Source organism: Staurois parvus, unplaced genomic scaffold, assembly GCF_062004578.1.
Source record: "Staurois parvus isolate SC_StPar_1 unplaced genomic scaffold, SC_StPar_1.0 ptg000445l, whole genome shotgun sequence".
NCBI classification, from domain to species: Eukaryota; Metazoa; Chordata; class Amphibia; order Anura; family Ranidae; genus Staurois; species Staurois parvus.
The window spans coordinates 6,528,714-6,548,559 of NW_028318241.1; positions in this window are offsets into that span (position 1 = coordinate 6,528,714).

Genomic DNA, 19,846 nt, shown 5'->3' on the forward strand with positions numbered 1-19,846 from the left:
TGCTGCAGAACACATCGTGTGTCCCGCCATAGCCAAAAAATTGTAGAAAAGGGAGGGATAGATATAGACTGCCAATGCAGCTATAGCAATATCTGTTAGAAGATGGTGTACTCCCAGTTAAAGCAGGCGTAGACCCCAAGATCTTGGCATCCAGTGAAGCGCGGGGGTCTGCGGTGTTCAGGCCGAGTGGTCAGCCACTATGAAGGCTTGCCAGGGGGGACCACAGGAGCCCCTAATTCACCCTTTATGGGGAGGGGGCTGATGGATAAAGTCTCCACCCCTATCAAGGGCTGTTCCTCCACTCTGGTGGGCCTCCAGGCCCTATTTAAGTTTATGTAGGCCTGGTTTGGTCCCCAGGACCGACACAGAAGCCAGGGGGGCCCACTCAGGCAATCCCAATACCTGACCTTATTGCAGGGGTCAGTAATGCAGAGTGGCAGCGTCTCGTCCCGGCCGCGGCATCCATCCGTCCCGGCCGCGATGTCAGGAAAGACCACGGCTTCACATGCCGCAGTAGGCCGCAGGTCATCCGGCGTTCCGGATGGCCAGGGGGGGGACAAAATCACCCAGTACCCCTCCCTAGGTGTCAGGCAGGGATCGGAGACCCCCAGGCGACCGTTCAAGGTCTGCTGTCCCCGGCATGGCAGCGGATACACTTGCAGGGCGCCGGAGCTCAGGAACAGACGTCCAAGATGGCTCCAGGCGCCATCTTGGACACACCCCCGCCAGTGAATAAATTCAAAGATGTAAATCCTATGTGCTCTGCCACCTGTCACTTTATGCTCTGATCTGGAGATGACCTATATGGAAAAATAGGTCTCATGGCGCCTTCCTATTTAAGGGGTTAGGTATCTCTTGGACATCTCTGGAATGCTCACCATGTCTCCTTCCTGAATGGTTCTTAAGGACTACTAAAGCAACCAACCCATCACCAGTGGGTAACTCTCCAACATATGGTGCTTTCCGCTATATTAAAACCACTTTTTATTATACAAAGATGATAAACGTATACTCACATATTATAGTGCACTACGAGCTGGTACACCACACCTAAGACCACCTTAAATGCAATTCCAATAGTGTACTGGAAGCTGCCCATCTGAACTTCTCCAAGTGTGCAATTGTTTTTAAGGTGGCCAGAAAACCAGCCATCGTATTGCATATTGGCATGAAGCACATTTCTTTTACCCCAATCACTTTGCTATGTTTGTTTGTGACACTTTACTCACTACCAGTTGGTAAGTTGTAGATCTTCGGAGTTGCCTTTTAAGTCTTGGGGGGGGCATGGTCAGGTTTGCCCTTATGGTCAGGTTCCTCCCTCTCATGGGGTCTCTGTTTGGCATGGACCCAACTAGTATTTAGGCGGACCTTGCTCTTGCAGGACCCCTGAAGAATAGAGTTCACGTGGTTTCGGCTGAATGGACCAAGAGTAACCCAGCTCAAGTCAGAAGTCTTGCACCCTGGGGGATCAGTGCCAGAGTCCTTTCTCTTTGGAGGAGAACCTCGCATCGCATACTAGCACATAATGTAAAACTTACCTACCTACTATATGACAGGCCAGGCTTGTGGTGACGTCATTCCCGCACATGCATGTGCTGTAACCGCTGCAGAGGCTTCCATCTTCACCTGGTCCTTCTTCAGTGCTCGCAATCTCCGGCTGTCTGACAAGCCAGACTACCATGATGTAATTCCCACGCATGTGTTTGGGAGTTCCGGGCCACAGCACACAGCTCTGAAGGAACGGCGTGGGTATGCAGTGCCTTCAGAGCGCTTTTGAAAAGATAGAATATCTCCTAAACAGTGCACATTTAGGAGATATTCATTTTACCTATAGGTAAGCTTTATATAATAAAACTAAAGTGTATAAAGCTTACCTGTAGGTAAAAAAAACAAAAAAACAGGTTACTACCACTTTAAAGTGGAATTTCACCAGCTTTACCGTTATCTTTGAAAGTGAAAATAAAGAAAATGCCAAATTTTGGATTGTCCCCAGAAAAGTTCTGGTGACCTTGGGGGGGGCCCAAGGGATTCCTTTAAATTGTAGAGATTTCCTCTCACTTCCTGTTTGGCTATAGGACACAGATGGCGAAAAAAAAGTTTTGCCTATAGTTGTACTTTAAAGGAGAAGTACATCCAAAGCTTTTTTGGCTGTATTTCTCTTGTGTAATACAGGACTGCAGTTCGTTCTGCACTCCTGTGACCCCTTTTAGCTGACAGCAGACTGAAGTCCGCTGACGTCACTCACCCAGTCCAGGCTGGGGAAAGATCCTGACTTCAGAATAAATAGTAAAAAATAGTGTAGTGCTCCTGTGATTATTAAATAATTTAAATATAAACCATGTAAACTAAAAATCATCGAATATAATAAATATGATAGATGTGAATGTGATAAAATTAAATATATCCTTAAATGCGTGAGATATCAAAAATATAAATGCTATTTAAATATCCTGCAAAAAAACATCAACGGGTGAAAATTAAATCAATAATAATATAATCAATATACTGGGAAAATTCATAAAAAATCAATATATTAGGAAATCTGCAACAGATATGTGTCCATAAATATATATATAGTCCTCTTTAGCTGTTAGCATAAAGGACCTGCTATAATGGGTGGATCAATAATGCTTTTTCTATGCGCTCATCTCCTTTTTAGCCTAATACACATTAGGCTAAAATAGCTTTTTGTTCTATATGAACAGATGAAATGTTCCTGTGCCAGAAATCCTTCTCAAATGATGTATCTATGTAGTGATCTTACATTTCCACCTGGTGTCTCTCCCATGCACTGATCCCTGTGTTGGTAATGGATGGATAGATTCCTCCTTCTCACCTGCAGGGGTCTAATTCCTCCTTGTATTCCCTCCAATACTCCACATAAGCAATATCAGGAAAGAAGAAAAAACATAGTGCCTTATCCTTTTTAGGTATTTTATTAAAATAAGCTGTGTAATACCACTCACAATATTCAAAAATAAATTGCACCTTTTTGGGGGTTATGTGAGAGCCTTTGTGTGTGCAATGCACACTTCCTATACTCGCTGTGAATAGCCAACAAACGTGGTGACGTCAGAGCCCCTCCCCTACGCATTACGTCACCGGATCACGTGGCTTCATCAGGGGGGTTTTGTGATTGGACGCCACTACTTCCATTGACTTTATATAGAACCCTCGGGCGCCATTTTATTGAAGTCCGCATGCGCGCGGCCATATTCCTGGGGTCTATTATAGCTACACTAACATAGTGTAGTTTTAAACGATGTATACTCCGCATATTGTCACCATATTTTGTCAGCTAATCTGTTGTATTGTTACCCACAAAGGCTATAACCCCACCATACTCAACATAAATAACATTACATAATGATCATGTTTATACCTATACATTCTATATTATAGACAATACCACTAAATACAATCAATATTATTTATAAAATGCTCATTTTAAATTCAATAGATTAACCTATGTACATATATATCCTTTATTAATTAAAAATAAAACATTTAATAATATTAAAATAAAAATATAATATAAATATAAATACAAATAAAAGATAAAATAACCATCAGGAGTACTCAATAAAATCCCTACATATCCCATATTCTTCAATAAACATAATCCAACAAATAAATTTATCTTCTACTCTATCATCTCAACCTTATTAAGTAAATATCCCTAAGGTACACAATCTGATATAATACCATTTTAAATATAATTTATTAAAAATATAAAATTTATGTTTAGGCTTCCCCGAGTCGGATCACAGTAACAACTACTCCTTAAGACCCAACAGAATTTTTAAATTATATAATTAAAATGCACCGAATCCATACCCTCCTGACCCCTATAATAAATAATATATCACATATATATTTCATATATTTATCCCAACACTGTAGAAAAATTATTTAATAATTACTTAAAAAACAAGACAGATCAAATTCCTTATTTAAACCATTAGGGGCTAGGGAACCCATTTCATATATCCACCTAGACTAGACCTAGATTTCCCTAATAATGTTATCTCCTCTCCAATGATGGATATGTTTCTCTATACCAGTGGTTCTCAACCTTTCTAATGCCGCGACCCCTTAATACAGTTCCTCATGTTGTGGTGACCCCCAACCATAAAATTATTTTCGTTGCTACTTCATAACTGTAATTTTGCAGTGGGAGGACTAGCGCCCCATCACTGATGTCAGTGGGATGAATAGTGTCCCATCGTTGGTATCAGTGGGAGGAATAGTGCCCCATCATTGTTGTCAGTGGGAGGAATAGTGCCCCATCATTGGTATCAGTGGGAGGAATAGTGCCCCATCATTGGCATTAGTGGGAGGAATAGTGTCCCATCATTGGTATCAGTGGGAGGAATAGTGCCCCATCATTGGTATCAGTGGGAGGAATAGTGCCCCATCATTGGTGTCAGTGGGAGGAATAGTGTACAATCATTGGCATCAGTGGGAGGAATAGTGCCCAATCATTGGCGTCAGTGAGAGGAATAGTGTCCCATCATTGGTATCAGTGGGAGGATTAGTGCCCCATCATTGGTGTCAGTGGGAGGAATAGTGCCCCATCATTGGTATCAGTGGGAGGAATAGTGCCCCATCATTGGTGTCAGTGGGAGGAATAGTGTACAATCATTGGCATCAGTGGGAGGAATAGTGCCCAATCATTGGCGTCAGTGAGAGGAATAGTGCCCAATCATTGGTGTCAGTGGGAGGAATAGTGCCCCATCGTGGGTGTCAGTGGGAGGAATAGTGCCCCATCGTGGGTGTCAGTGGGAGGAATAGTGCCCCATCGTGGGTGTCAGTGGGAGGAATAGTGCCCCATCGTGGGTGTCAGTGGGAGGAATAGTGCCCCATCGTGGGTGTCAGTGGGAGGAATAGTGCCCCATTGTGGGTGTCAGTGGGAGGAATAGTGCCCCATCGTGGGTGTCAGTGGGAGGAATAGTGCCCCATCGTGTGTGTCAGTGGGAGGAATAGTGCCCCATCGTGTGTGTCAGTGGGAGGAATAGTGCCCCATCGTGGGTGTCAGTGGGAGGAATAGTGCCCCATTGTGGGTGTCAGTGGGAGGAATAGTGCCCCATTGTGGGTGTCAGTGGGAGGAATAGTGCCCCATTGTGGGAGTCAGTGGGAGGAATAGTGCCCCATTGTGGGTGTCATTGGGAGGAATAGTGCCTCATCATTGGTGTCAGTGGGAGGAATAGTGCCCCATCATTGGTGTCAGTGGGAGGAATAGTGCCCCATCATTGGTATCAGTGGGAGGAATAGTGCCCCATCATTGGTATCAGTGGGAGGAATAGTGCCCCATCATTGGTGTCAGTGGGAGGAATAGTGCCCCATCATTGGTGTCAGTGGGAGGAATAGTGCCCCATTGTGGGTGTCAGTGGGAGGAATAGTGCCCCATTGTGGGTGTCATTGGGAGGAATAGTGCCCCATTGTGGGTGTCAGTGGGAGGAATAGTGCCTCATCATTGGTGTCAGTGGGAGGAATAGTGCCTCATCATTGGTGTCAGTGGGAGGAATAGTGCCCCATCATTGGTGTCAGTGGGAGGAATAGTGCCCCATCATTGGTGTCAGTGGGAGGAATAGTGCCCCATCATTGGTGTCAGTGAGAGGAATAGTGCCCCATCATTGATGTCAGTGTGGTGGAGGGGGGAATAGTGCCCCATCATTGGGGTCAGGGGGGGGGGAATAGTGACACATCATTGGTGTCAGTGGGGGAGGGGGAATGGTGACCCATCATTGGTGTCAGTGGGGGGGGGGGAAATAGTGTCCCATCGTTGGTGTCGGTGGGGGGAGGAATAGTGCCCCATTCTTGGTGTCAGTGAGGGGAGGAATAGTGCCCCATCGTTGGTGTCAGTGGGGGGAGGAATAGTGCCCCATCGTTGGTGTCAGTGGGGGGAGGAATAGTGCCCCATCGTTGGTGTCAGTGGGGGGAGGAATAGTGCCCCATCATTGGTATTAGTGACACAAATGATGGGGCACTATCCCTCCCACTGACACCAATGATACTTACCTTGCTGACTCCTGCTCCAGCCTGGGCTCGCCCTCTCCCATCTACAGCCTGCATACCTGGCTGCAGCAGCAAAATTTGCACTTACCTGTCAGCTGTCTTCCTTCTCTGGCCTCTCTCTTCACTCGCTCCTGCAGCTCCCTCGATCTTCTTTGATCTCCGCGCGCTGCCGCTCGGCTCCTCCTCTCCAAGCTCCACCTCCTCGCCGGTGATTGGCCCCCTGTGTGCCTCTCCTGAGCTACAGTTCCGGTGGCCAATCAGCGGCGAGGAGGCGGAGCTGTTGAGTGATCCCGGAGCTGTGGCCAGGTTACAGGGGCAGCATATCATCCCGCCCACAGATCGCCTGAGACAGGAGCGGTGTCTCGGTTCCTAATGTTGTGGACTTTTGAATCACGTCTCAAAAATATGACTTTTATCAAGACATAATATTATGTGGCAAACAGCTCAGTATAGCCGGATGCTAAGAGTTAATTTTGTCTTGGTTGAACCATCAAGGATTCTAGTTAAGAAATGGAGAATGGGGGAAGTGAGTCTTTTCCAAGACAATAAGCCTGTTTGAACTGTCAACAAGGATTATTTGTATATGGAGGTTGAGAAGAATGCACATACAGAAAAGTCAAACACATAGCCAGATAGGACTTTGACTTTTAAACATTTCAACAATAATGAGACGGGAACTCAACTGGTTGAAAGCTTAACCAAAACCTGTAGAGTGTGATGAACTAACAGACCTCTGAAACTATTACCATATACTATTGTTCACCAAGGGTGAAAGCATTAACAATTGTTTACCATGAGTCCAATACAAGGGCCATGCAAACAGAGAGTTTTTTTTTCCTACACAGAGAAAATGTTGATTCTGAAACAAAGGGGTGAAATTCAGGACATTTAAGTTTAAAAGTTCACTGTATATCATGACAAAAATATACTACAAAAACATATCATAAATAAGATGTTATAGATTTTAAACACCACTAAATACTCAGCAATGGGAACTATATATCACTAATTTGAGTATTGAGATGACGGGAAGTAAGATGTATTATAGACTAGCATTAGTTACATGTCTTATCAGGAAACAAACAGGATGGTACTTCAAGGAGGAATAACTGAATATACACCTATATTCCATGGTCCCTATTTAGAATAATATAGGTATCACTGCTATATATGGATAGAGCCGTATATTTTATTCCTGAAATTACCTGAAGATTCCACCCAAGGTATGAGTCATCTCAAATACTCACATTGTTCTGTGATACATGACCGCCACCTGGCGGGCAGGTGAGAAATAGCTTATGTACACACATTTCTCAACTAGCCAATCAGGAAGCCTGGTGGGAAGGTATCTTAGAACAATGGACTAGTGGATATAAAAGCCCATGTGCTTTAAGAAAAAAGGAGATCCCTCATAAAAACCTCATGGAAAGACCTGACATCTGAAGAAGATCTGCTGAATAACTACTCTTCCATCTTTTCAAACTTCCTAAAACTTTAAACCTCTAATCTGATAACTTCCTACATTCTCCCCTACTGAATCTATCACTTGCCCTATATATCAGTCTAAAGGCGTTCCACTGCCAGCTAAATCCACGGGAGAGTTGCCTAGTCTGAATTCCGGGTGTGGTGAGATATTTATTTGATTTTTGCATTAATCATTTTCTCTGTTGTGTGGAATCATAAAACTACCTTAGTGTATCATAACAATATTGAGTAGTTAGATATATGTAGAAAGATACTGTGTTACTGTTAAAAATTGTTTATTGCCATATTATAAATTTTTTTTCATATTTCATAATTTATTGAATATTAATAACCAGAGTATCATATATCAAGGGCTTGCTTCTTGCAATCCTATGGCCACGGCTTGTAAGAATATAACCTTTGAGATATTCGAAATTATTAATTATTAATACATTTAATAAATATCATATCATTTAAAATTTGTGATTGATGTAATTAGTTAGAGACCTTATTAGTGTGTCTTACATTGGTAGGATATATTTTTGATTGTGTGTACCAATATTCATTTATCACCAGTCTTTTGCGTTTTGTGTTAATATATATATAATTTTTGTACATAAATAAATTTTTATATTTATCTATTATAAGGCAAATTTTGTGTGTATGGTACGAAATCATATTGGCTAAAAGAATTCAAGGTATAATAATAAGTGGTGATCAAATTATCAAGGTGTCCAAATTATTGGTTTACTAAATATTTGCCGTATTTTAACGGCTGGAGGCACTGTAATATTTCATCTAAGGGAAAGGGACACGCCCTTTATAAATAATATATATCCTTACATAAACCACCACAACACTAAGACCATCGGAAATATGTGTTTTCCGATGGTCTTAGGCGACCCCTGTGAAATGGTCGTTTGACCCCCAAAGGGGTCGCGACCCCCAGGTTGAGAACCGCTGCTCTATACCCTATTCCCCAGAACTCCAGTGCTCTGGCATCCTTATTATAGTACTGTTTAAAGTGCTGAGAAACATAATGATATTTATATCCTCTATTGATATTATACACATGTTCTTTTATGCTTTTTTCATTGGTCTTTTAGTACGTCCTACATAAATCAAGTTACATGGACACTTCAGGGCATAAATGACTCCTTTGGTGTCACAAGAAATTAATTGTCTGATCTTATACTCTTTACCATTATGTGTATTATTAAATGTGAATCTCCGCCTAGGATTATGTGACACTCTACTACAGCCATAACACCGTCCACAGGCATAGAAACCTGTGCCTTGGAAAAAACTCATATTATTATTCTTTACTGGTGGCTCTAAAATATTTTTTAGCACCTTATCTCTAATTGTAGGAGCTTTTTGTATATACAGTGGGGCAAAAAAGTATTTAGTCAGCCACCAATTGTTTAAGTTCTCCCACTTACAAAGATGAGAGAGGCCTGTAATTGGCATGGTTGGTAGACCTCAACTATGAGAGACAAAATGAGAAAAAAAATCCAGACAATCACATTGGCTGATTTGGAAAGAATTTATTTGCTAATTATGGTGGAAAATAAGTATTTTGTCAATATCAAAAGTTCATCTCAATACTTTGTTATATATCCTTTGTTGGCAATGACAGAGGTCAAACGTTTCCTGTAAGTCTTCACAAGGTTGGCACACACTGTTGCTGGTATGTTGGCCCATTCCTCCATGCAGATCTCCTCTAGAGCAGTGATGTTTTGAAGCTGTCGCTTGGCAACAAGGACTTTCAACTCCCTCCAAAGGTTTCCTATGGGGTTGAGATCTGGAGACTGGCTAGGCCACTCCAGGACCTTGAAATGCTTCTTACGAAGCCACTCCTTCGTTGCCCGGGCGGTATGTTTGGGATCATTGTCATGTTGGAAGACCCAGCCACGTTTCATCTTCAATGCCCTTGCTGATGGAAGGAGGTTTGCACTCAAAATCTCACGATACATGGCCCCATTCATTCTGTCCTGTACATGGATCAGTCGTCCTGGTCCCTTTGTGGAGAAACAGCCCCAAAGCATGATGTTGCCACCCCCATGCTTCACAGTAGGTATGGTGTTCTTTGGATGCAACTCAGCATTCTCTCTTCTCCAAACACGACGAGTTGTGTTTCTACCAAACAGTTTTATTTTGGTTTCATCTGACCATATGACATTATCCCAATCCTCTTCTGGATCATCCAAATGCTCTCTAGCAAACTTCAGACGGACCCGGACATGTACTGGCTTAAGCTGGGGGACACGTCTGGCATTGCAGGATCTGAGTCCCTGGCAGCGTAGTGTTTTACTGATGGTAGCCTTTGTTACGTTGGTCCCAGTTCTCTGCAGGTCATTCATTAGGTCCCCCCGTGTGGTCCTGGGATTTTTGCTCACCGTTCTTGTGATCATTTTGACCCCACGGGGTGAGATCTTGCGCGGAGCCCCATATCAAAGGAGATTATCAGTGGTCTTGTATGTCTTCCATTTTCTAATTATATTAAAAAATACTTATTTTCCACCATAATTTGCAAATAAATTTTTTCCAAATCAGCCAATGTGATTGTCTGGATTTATTCTCTCATTTTGTCTCTCATAGCTGAGGTCTACCTGTGATGCCAATTACAGACCTCTCTCATCTTTTTAAGTGGGAGAACTTGCACAATTGGTGGCTGACTAAATACTTTTTTGCCCCACTGTAAATCTCGGTTTATCTGGAATTATATCTTTCAAACGTTTATCTAGCTTCAATACCTTCCAGTGTCTACTAATTATATTTTGAACTGCTTTATATTGTTTATTGTAATGTAATCCCACCGGTAACTCCCCATATACTGAATTTTCCTTATATTTATTATTCAACATGACTTTCCTGTCCATCTGTCCCACCTTCTTTCTTTCCTCCTCTATTTTGTCTTTTTTATATCCTTTAATAATAAATCTTTCAGAGAGTATTCTACTTTGATCTATATAATCACTATCTTTAGTGCAATTTCTTTTTAGCCTCATAAATTGACCTCTAGGTATATTATTCAACCATGATTTATGGTGGCAGCTATTAATTGGAATATAAGAATTTCTATCTGTTAATTTAAAAAAATTCTTTGTATATAAAGAAGTGCCTTCTTTCGTAATTTGGATATCCAGAAAATTAATATATTCTGCATGTATATCCCAACTCAACGTTATATTCTTGTCATTATTATTAAGACTATCATAGAAATCATTAAGATGTGTCTCATCTCCATCCCAAATAATCAATAGGTCATCTATATATCTATTATATACAAGTATTTGTTTTCTTATATTCCGGAAGACATGCGTTTCTTCCCACTTTGCCATATACAAATTGACTATGCTAGGGGCAAATTTGGCGCCCATAGCAACGCCTTTTATTTGTAAAAAATATTCTTTATCATACCAGAAATAATTGTGGTTCAAACAAAATCTTAAACATTTCAAGATAAATCTTTTGTGTTTATTTGGGATTTCAGAATATTTATTGAGGGCCCATTTCTCCTCTTCCACTGCTCCTTCATGGTCTATGTTTGTGTATAATGATGCAACATCTGCCGTGCTGAGATAAGTATTAGAGTTAACATTAACATTTTGTAAAATTTGAATAACATGCTTTGTGTCTCTCAAAAATGCTGCTGTTTTGGCCACTAACGGTTGTAAATAGTTATCCACATATTCACCTAATCTGGAGGTCAATGAGTCTATCCCATTTATTATTGGTCTACCTGGTGGGTTAACACTGTCCTTGTGTATTTTGGGGATTGAATAAATAATCGGTAATTTTCACACTGATGGTACCAAATATTTCTCTTCTTTGCTATTTAAAACTCCTTTCTTGCTCCCATACTCTATTAGCCTATTCAATTCTTTTTTATATGTTTTGATGGGGTTACCTTCTAATTTCTTATATGTGACATCATCCTTTAACATATCTGTCATAATAGATTCATAATATTCTCTAGATTGTACCACAATACCCCCTCCCTTATCTGCTGGGCGTATTACTATGTCCTTTCTCGTTTTTAAACTATCAATACCTTTTTTCAATGTAATTTCTTCTTTGTATTTTTAATATGCAAAGCCTCTAAATCTTCCAGTACCAATTTTTTAAAAGTATCAATATATTTATTATCTCCAATGTGGGGATTAAAACCTGAATTATTCTTTAAATTACTATGTATAATAGGATCAGTCTCATGACTATTCAGTGTGATAGGATTCTGAGCAAAATACTTTTTAAGATTAAGTTTTCTAACCAATTTTTGGATACTAACATACGTATCGAATTTATTGAGTCCTTTATTCGGTGCATATTTAAGACCCTTATCCAAAGTATAAATTTCCTCGTTACTAAGGGGTTTGACACTTAAATTAAATATGTCTTCCCCTTTTAATTCCTTCTTCTTTTTTTGTTGAGACTTTCTTCCTTGTCTGTTCCCTCTTTTCCTGGTAAACTTTTTAACTGCCCCCCCCTAATTTGAGGGTTTAAATCCCACCCTAAAAAAGGGTTAGGAAATGGTGAATCAGGTTCTTCCGATTCCAATGGTGAGTATCTATTTTGTGTTGTTATATTAGATGCCTGGTACCCCAATTTATTATGATATTGTGGTCTCTGTGTCTTAGGATAGTATTGTCCTCTATTCTGTTGATAGTATGTTTGTCTCCCATAGTTATCTTGTGTATGATAACCCTGTGGTCCCCTATATGGATGTCCCCTATATTGATTATGGTATGGTCTACCACCCTGTTGGGGGTAATATGGGGGGCCCTCATCTGACCTGGTGTACCATACTGGGGTATCCAATTATTATAACTCTGGTTCCTCCCATTGGGCTGTGGTGTATGTACATTATATTGTCTATTATCATTTCTAGGAGTAAACCTGGTTGGTGTTTTAAATCCCAATATTTTTCTCTTTGGAGATAAATCCTTTTCTTGCTGTTTTACTGGTGTAGATTCTGTGGATTTGACTTCCTTAACCATTTGCCACCCGCCCTATGGCCGAATGGCGGCCGGCAAATGTCATCAGCGTTCCGGGTGGACACCATATGGCGTCCTCCCGCACATGCGCAGATCGCGCCCCTGCAGAGCCGTGCAGCGGCGCGATCTGTCACCGGCCATGTACTGTAGCAAACTTGCTCATCAGAGTTGGACGCGGAGTTCTCCTTTTCCCTTTTTTTCTTTTTATTCGAGATATTTCTCATTCCTCAGCCTCATTCCCTACCCCCCTGCAGTCCTGAGAGGCAAACGTTATCTCCTGACAGATGGTGTGGGTCAGCCCAGGTTAAGTATCCCTGGTTTAGTGCCAGCAGTTTGGGGAAAATGTAACCTTTGTCACCTACGTTCTGATAAGGCCAGCATTTTTCAGAGAACTGGGAAGCACTGACCCAAAACTGTGTAGGTTCACCCATCATAAAACAGATAAGGTAGCTTGAAAGAAAGTTGAACATTTCTCAAGTTTTTTTTCCCCTATGTTTCATGTCAGGGATAATGAAGCTGTTAGTTTTAACTGAGAGTCCACTAACATCCTGCCCAACATATTGTTTTGGGCAGACTCAAGGCCACCTCCCTCCCCCCCCCCCCTCGGCAGAGGGATTTTAAAAAGGACAGGCTGCAAGCCTGGAAGTTTAGAGTTTTTACACAGATCTCCCAGCTAACATCGAAGGAGGAGATAAAGAATCGTCCTGCTCTGCAACTTGGATCTGCAAACCCAGGCTAAGGGCAAGTAACTTAACCCTGTAATCTTCTTCCTAATTATCTCTTTGCTGTGTCTTTATATACATATATATATTTTTGTGATATCTCTTTGTAAATATTTTATTGCACCTGTTTGACTCTTTTAGTAATAAATCTTTCTTTCTCAAAGTGTTAAACTGTTTTTAAGCGCTTACCTGCAATTCACAAATTCCTGCCTTTTGAAGAGACGCTACTGTGTTTGTTTACTCCCTGCCCAATTGACCATATTGGACAGGTGACTTTTCAATCAATATAGTGTATTTCTGACAGAGTCCGTCTTCTCTGTACATTTCAAGACGGTGGTGGCAGTGTGAAGGGTTAGTTGCGTAATTAACCCGACCCAGTAACAAGCGCATTCAGGCTGCAGGCACCGATTGTAGCCCATTAGCTGGACAATCGCTGTGCAAGGTGCAGCTGGGTGGGGCCTTGTTACGTGCGTCACACCGCGGTTTTAGATCGGCCGGTCCTTCGGTCACTAGTGGTGAGAAGGTCTTGGGTCTGACGCCGTGGGCGTATTACTGTTAGTCGCGGTCGTGCGATTGTCGCATGTTGGTAGCGTGACCGTGCGATCGTGACATGTACCTCGGACACGGCCGATGACAGATCTGAGGATCGGCCCCCGTTGCCGGTACCATGTGACCTGCTGTGATCAATCACAGCAGGTCACATGACAGTTGTATACAATGGATGGCTTCATTCATGCCATCCATTGTATACTAGTGTCTAGCTGTGAATGGTCACAGCTAATCACATGCACATGTCAAAAAAAACCCAAAAAAAACCCTGAATGAATCGATGTCATTCAGGTAAATGCTTGCTTATAGCAAAGTAATTCTTTGCTATAAGCAAATTGTGTAAAAAAAAAAATAAAAAAATACTGATCACTTCCCCAACGTAGTACAATGTTACTATGGTAACATTGTACTACTTTGGTCATAGTGAAATATGAAAAAAAATCATAAAAAAAAATTTAATAAAAAAAAAATATATATTTTTTTTCATACTGTCACCAGTCAGTGTCCCTGTTCACCGCCATGCCAGTTATATGATGACGCTGTACTGCACTGGTGACAGTATGTAAAAAAAAATAGTGAAACTAATTTTTTTTATTTTTTCATTTTCCGAAAAATTATAACAAAAAAAATACAACTTCAAAAAACTCGCCATGCCTCTTATGATGTACGTCGGACTGTCTACTTTGCAAAAAGGGGTCATTTGGGGGATACCTGTACTGCTCTGACATTCTTGGACCTCAAGAAATTAGATTGGCTGTCAGTACTTCAGGACTGATCAATATTCAGATCTATCCCATAGTTTGTGAACTCTATAACTTTCCTACAAACTAAAAAATACATCCTAATTTGGGTTATTTTCACCAAAGACATGTAGCAGAATACATCTCGGCCTAAATTTATGAAGAACAATTATTTATTTGCAAACTTTTATAACAGAAACAAAGAAAAACGTGTGTTTTTTTTTTCAAACTTTTTGGTCTTTTTTTGTTAATTTAGCAAAAAATAAAAACCCCAGTGGTGATTAAATACCACCAAAAGAAAGCTCTAGTTGTGTGAAGAAAATGAAAAAATTTTTAGTTTGGGTACAATGTTGTATGACCACGCAATTGTCATTCAAAGTGTGAGAGCGCTGAAACCTGAAAACTGGCCTGGGCAGGAAGGTGTAAAATTGCCCGGTATTGAATTGGTTAACTATGGGATTACTCTGCCATTTAAAAACTTGTTTTAGTTGATAATCTTGGCTTACCCTTTGATATTTTCTTTTTTTTCTGTTTTTAATCTGAGTCTTTTTTATGTACATTTTTATTAAGTTGAGTCATAAATTTGTCAAATTCAGGATGAGTTTTAATTTTTTCTATTTTATCCTTATATTCTTTTATGATAGTATCAATTTTCCTCATCTGCCTTTGCTTTCTTTTGATTAAAAATTGGAGTACTTCACACCTTTTTCACTAAAGAAATTATACCATTCCTCCATATCCTCAAGTTCTATTAAACCATCATTAATTGGTAATTCACACCTCAGTTTTCTAGGGATCATTTTCTCCTTGATGTATTTCTCCATTGTGATAATATCCCACCGAGTATTTATTTTTTTCTCCATAATAATTTTCAATTTCCTAAACATATTATTAAGACTAATTTAATTTTTGTCTTCCCCTTCAAATAATTTTTCCACATTTAAATCTCTATTTTCCAAATAAGTGAAAATCTCCATAGTGTCTTCTAACAAGTTAAAAATGAGTGTGTAAAATTAGACAAAGTGCTTATGGTGCTTGTGAGCGTTTCAATTGTACTAAATTCAATCAATTAAACAAATGAATCCACATTTGGTTCGCTGACACTCAACACTAACTCATAAATAATGCTAATAACTCAGTATAAATAGTAAAAAATAGTGTAGCTGTCACGTACCTGGTAGGGGAGCCTTGTGTGGAGAGGCCGTCCTCTTACAACTCCCGCTCGGAGCCCCTGATAGTGGAAACAGTGGGCGCAGAGCCAGGAGTGGCACGAGTGCCAAGTAGGTCTGAGACTGGCAACCGGTGGCAGGGAACCCAGGAGATCCAGATGCAGTGCAGGTATGGGTGCAGGAGCGTAGGTGCAGCAGTAGGCAGGTATGGCGGCACTCAGGATGTGGACTGGAACCAGGCACCGGAGCGTGGGTGCAGAAGCAGACAGATATGGTGGTAACCAGAATGCGGTCCAGGTCCGGAACCGTGGGTGCCACCGCAGATAATGTTACTCAGGGTGTAAGCCAGGTACAGGTGCAGGTAGAAGCAGCAGAGTTGGACAAGCCGGGATCGGTATCAGGCGGACAGATAAGGTACAAAAGGAGCAGGCAAGCGGATGGTCAGGAATAGCCGAGGTCAGTGCAGGCAGAGTTCTTTCGTGGTCAGGCAAATCGGAGTACAGGTAACAGGATCAGGAATACAGCTGGGAACTTAATAGACCAGAAGACATTTGATTTACCACTTTGCAGGTTTAAATAGCCCGCCTGGCGTGACGTATATGCTAACTGCGCATGCGCAGGTTTTCTGTGCTACCGCGCATGCGCGGTCGCATGCTCCCGTGCCTGCACACTCGCACCGCCACGGCCCAAGGGGACTCGTCGCCGTCGCACGGCGACGGGATCCCTAACAGTGCCCCCTCCCTAAGGGCAGCCTCCGGATGCCCAACTGGGCCATCTTCTCTGGATGCCTGCGCTTGAATGCCTCGATTAACTCTTTGACATGGATGTTGGACCCTGGCTCCCACGAATTGTCTTCAGGACCATATGCTTTCCACTTAATTAAATATTGGAGTTGATTCCTCCTTCTCCTGCAGTCAACAATGGTTTCAACCTCATATTCTTCCTTGCCATCAATGATTACTGGTTCAGGTGGGGAGAGAGAGAGGAGGGGGGAGAGAGAGAGAGGAGGGGGGGAAAGAGAGGAGGGGGGGAAAGAGAGGAGGGAGGGAGGAGAAGGAGCACAGAGGGACAGGAGGAGCGCAGAAGGATAGGTAAGGGGTAGTGGGACAGGAGGAGCGCAGAGGGATAGGTGGTGGGCAGCGTGACGGGACATGGGACAGGATCGGGGCAGCTGGACAGGAGGAACGCAGAGGGACAGGTGAGAGGCCGATGGACAGGAGGAGCGCAGTGGGACAGGTGAGGGGCAGATGGACAAGAGGAGCGCAGAGGGACAGGTGAGGGGCAGATGGACAGGAGGAGCACAGAGGGACAGGTGGGGGGCAGTGGGGACAGATGGGTGGTAGTGGGACAATGTGGGGGACAAGAGGGGGAAGTGGAACAGGCGTGGGGCAGGGTGACATGTGGGGGCAGGGGGCAGTGTGATGGATGGGGGGCAATGGGACGGGGAGGGAAGTAGAACAGGTGGGGGGCAGTGTATCAGGGGACAGTGAGACAGGACCGAGAGAGCACCAGTCCTCCAAGCACTCACCTGAGCAGTGGCCCCTCCAGATGGTGTCAGGATCATTCCAGGACGGGTGCCTGTGTCCCTTCTCCCCCTCTCTCTGGCGGCGGCTGCAAAGGAGCGGGCCGGCTCCTCCCCCCTGACCTCGTCCTCTTCTGCTTCCTCCTTCTGGCCTTCACCTGGATACCGGCACACTGACAGCGGGCCCCGCCCCTCACACGCTCTGAGCGCACTGCGGGGATCCGCCCACCACTCCGCTCTCTTCTGCAGCCGGTCCCTCAGCCATGGCGGCCCTGGGGGGGGTTGCACTGCCGTTGTGCCGCCTCCCTGAAAATTGCCGCCCTAGGCAAATACGCCCCTGGTCCCTTGCCTTGCGGCAGATACGCCCCTGCCCGGCGGGCAGGATAAATGTCCTCGGCTGGCCGCATGTAACCCGCGGGCCGTAGTTTGAGGACCCCTGGTCTATAGTATAGAATGTATAGGTATAAACATGATCATTATGTAATTTTATTTATGTTGAGTATGGTGGGGTTATAGCCTTTGTGGGTAACAATACAACAGATTAGCTGACAAAATATGGTGACAATATGAGGAGTATACATCGTTTAAAACTACACTATGTTTGTGTAGCCATAATAGAGCCCAGGAATATGGCCGTGCGCATGCGGACTTCAATAAAATGGCGCCCGAGGGTTCTATATAAAGTCAATGGAAGTAGTGGCGTCCAATCACATCCCCTGATGAAACCACGTGATCTGGTGGCGTAACGGGTAGGGGAGGGGCTCTGACATCACCACGTTTGTTCGGCTATTCACGGTGAGTATAGGAAGTGTGCATTACACACACAAAGGCTCTCACATAACCCCAAAAAAGGCGCAATTTATTTTTGAATATTGTGAGTGGTATTACACAGCTTATTTTAATAAAATACCTAAAAGGATAAAGCACTATGTTTTTTCTTCTTTCCTGATATTGCTTATGTGGAGTATTGGAGGGAATACAAGGAGGAATTAGACCCCTGGAGGTGAGAAGGAGGAATCCATCCATCCATTACCAACACAGGGATCAGTGCATGGGAGAGACACCAGGTGGAAATTTAAGATCACTACAACGATACATCATTTGAGAAGGATTTCTGGCACAGGAACATTTCATCTGTTCATATAGAACAAAAAGCTATTTTAGCCTAAATTGTATTAGGCTAAAAAGGAGGTGAGCGCATAGAAAAAGCATTATTGATCCAACCATTATAGCAGGTCCTTTATGCTAACAGCTAAAGAGGAATATATATATATTTATGGACACATATCTGTTGTGGATTTCCTAATATATTGATTTTATATGAATTTTCCCAGTATATTGATTATATTTTTATTGATTTAATTTTCACCCGTTGATGTTTTTTTGCTGGATATTTAAATAGCATTTATATTTTTGATCTCTCACGCATTTAAGGATATATTTAATTTTATCACATTCACATCTATCATATTTGATGATTTTTAGTTTACATGTTTTATATTTAAATTATTTAATAATCACAGGAGCACTACACTATTTTTTACTATTTATACTGAGTTATTAGCACTATTTATGAGTTAGTGTTGAGTGTCAGCGAACCAAATGTGGATTTATTTGTTTAATTTATTAAATTTAGCACAATTGAAACTCACCATAGTAGCTCACAAGCACCATAAGCACTTTGTCTAAGATCCCGACTTCAAAGTCAGGATCCACCTTGGGGACCAGAGCGGTACCTGGATCAGCCTCTCAGGGAAGCGCTGAGAACCTGAGCCAGCTGCTCCTTCCCCCTCCACAGCCCAGCGCTCCAGTGAGCGCTGGGGGGGGGGGGGGGCTGAGCAGAGAGCGGTGACTAACAGTCACCATTCTCTGCTCAGAGTGCAGAGGAGAACTCAACGTTCATGTGAAGGATGATCTATTCATGTAGTGTGCACATACACTGCACATGTTGCATGCCCTGGAGCAGTGAAGCACCTTAGTTGGATCTTTGCACTTTCATTGGACTTTTTTAATTTTCTCGCTTCTTGATTAATTGTGTGTTTTTATTATATGTTTACTGTTTTGAGCACCTTGTCACTTTGTTGTAATAAATCCCGCATTTGGGATTCAGTGTATACACAGATAGGTGTATACATTTTTAACACAATATTTCTTTATTATTTTATATTTGCATCCATATTCCGCATTTGGGAATCACTGTGTACACAATTGGTGTATGTTATTTATCCCGTGGTAGGGAGTGGGTGTATTATCTGATTTTATGCACCACTTATTTATACCAGCTCACTTATTAGGTCCGAGCATAGGACCTTACATGTGGATTCATAATTGTTCAGTTTCGCACGTCTTATACAGATCCTGAGGATTATTTCACTGATTTATATTTATTTATGCATATATATCGCTGCACCATATTGTTTATTTTGAATTTTCACCTATAGGTAAAGGTTTGAGTTGCTAGCTGCTTAGTATATATATATTTTATAGGTACATATCAAGCACAGGGGGAACACTACTCTGTTGGACATACGTCATTCATAATGTGCTGGTATGTGATGCATACTGACACAATATGACATTACCTTGCAGGGGAAGTTTCTTTTTTTCTGTATCGCAGTTTACTACCACCTTAACCTAGGCCAGGGGCGGACTGACAACTTAT